We start from the raw sequence: 2,330 nt of genomic DNA on the forward strand, positions 1-2,330 counted from the left end.
CATTGGTGAACATTTTTTATGTTTTAATTGTTGTTCCCCAAATTGTTAAACTCGTTATGTTTTGTGACATTGTAGACATGTTTTATGATTATTTTTAAATGACCCTTGTTTATATCATATTACATTGATATATTTTTTTTAAATATATATATAGTTTTATACTAAACCAAACAGATCCTTAACAGTATTACATATTTTTTTAAATGAGGATTCTTACAAATTTACAATATTATTGTAATCTAAGGAAAAAAAAGTAAGTTTTTACTCTCCACCGCTTGTTTTAACAAAATATTAAATGTTGTTCTATCAATTTACTTCCAAAAATACTAACGCCAACCAAATTAAAGACGTATAAAAGAAGTAACATGCCAAAAGATACACAAAAATAAAACTAAATAAATAAAATAATGGCTAACAAGCAATTCCAAGAAAAAAATATAAATCTTGGGTTGTTCAAGTGCCCATATAATTGTTATAGTTAACTTTCTTTTTAGCTATAGGCATCCTAATTTATTTAAGGAATCTATTAATAAATTAAGTAGAATAAAAGTCCAATTATTAGGTTTTATCCTACTTTAATTTATTTGAATAATTTTTTTAATAATTCATAATCTTTTCAAATATATTCTTAGCAATAACTTAATAAAATTATTAACCAAAACATTTATACATTCTGATATATTAGTTTTATTATATATTAATATTTGTTAAGTGTTTTCATTAAATAATTTAATCTTTTATATTAATATATATATAATTTATTTTAATTATATTTATATATTTGAATCAAATTAATATTGTAAAATAATTATTAAGAGATATAATATAAAATTAATGGATATTGATAAGGGTGGTCACGAAGGTTGAGGTTAAAGAAGCTCTGTTTAGTATTGATGGGAATAAAAGCCCGGGTCCTGATGGGTTTAATGCACAGTTCTTCAAAGATAATTGGTCGGTTGTGGGTAAAGATGTTACTGATGGGGTTCTGAAGTTTTTCAAAAACAGGAAGATGTTAAAACAATGGAATACAGCGGTCCTAACCTTGATCCCCAAAACTGCGGTACCTAAGAAAGTAGAAGATTTCAGACCAATTTCCTGCTGCAATGTGATTTATAAAATATTTTCAAAAATCATTTCTAAACGTTTTAAAAATATTATAGGAAAAATAATAAATCTTAATCAATCTGCATTCATCCCCGGTAGGACAATCTCTCATAATATTCTTCTCATGCAGAGCCTATTAAAAGGCTACGGGAAAAAGAAAATATCCCCGAGAGTGACTTTCAAAATAGATATCAAGAAAGCTTTTGACTCTGTTAGATGGGAAGCCATTCGAGACTTTCTGGTTGTTTCTGCTTTTCCTATGATTTTTATCGATTGGATTATGCAATGCGTTTCATCATCATGTTTTGTTGTTAGCGTCAATGGAGTCCATAGAGGCTATTTCAAGGGTGAAAATGGGGTAAGGCAAGGGGACCCCCTCTCTTCTTACCTTTTCGTAGCTATCATGGCGATCTTTGAGAGCATCTTCGCGATGTTCCGAAAGAATCGTCCATACATCTTTCACCCATTCTGTGAGGTAGAGGAGGTAACACATTTATGCTTTGCTGACGATTTGTTCATTCTAGTGCACGCGGACGTTGATTCCATTAAAACTATTAGGGCTGCACTAACGTTCTTTTCTGAGGTAACAAGTTTAACTATTAATGAAAGAAAAAGTGTGGCATTTTATGGAGGCGTGAAGGACAAAACAAAGCAGGACATCTTCAACATCATGGGCATCAAGGAAGGCAAATCGAGATCTCACACTGCAAGCCGCTGATTGAAAAGGTAAAAAACACGATATCTGGCTGGGCAGCGAAAAAACTTTCTTATGTAGGGAGGATCGAACTTATCAAAACCGTGGTTATGGGCAAAGTTGGCTATTGGGCTCAGCAAATGGTCATTCCGAAGAAGGTAATGAAGGAACTCGACACACTGATGAGAAACTTTATCTGGGGTAATAGTGGAAGAGGAGGAAAGAAAGTCAAATGGACGGCTCTCTGCAAACCGAAGGACGAGGGAGGCATCGAATTGAAGAACTGTATCGAGTGGAACAATGCTCTAACCTTCAAGCATCTGTGGGCTTTGGAGCGCAATCAGGAGTCACTATGGATCAAATGGGTGCATACGAGATTTATGAAACACGAAACCAGCATCTGGACCTGCAAAATTTACGAAGGTATGAGCTGGTCTCTAAAAAAGATTCTTAAACTAAGAAGCGATATTGCAGATCTTTATGACATCCAACTAGGGGACGGGAAAGACACTCTATTCTGGCACGACCCTTG

The sequence above is a fragment of the Impatiens glandulifera genome, chromosome 2 (assembly GCF_907164915.1).
Source record: "Impatiens glandulifera chromosome 2, dImpGla2.1, whole genome shotgun sequence".
In the NCBI taxonomy this organism is placed as follows: domain Eukaryota; kingdom Viridiplantae; phylum Streptophyta; class Magnoliopsida; order Ericales; family Balsaminaceae; genus Impatiens; species Impatiens glandulifera.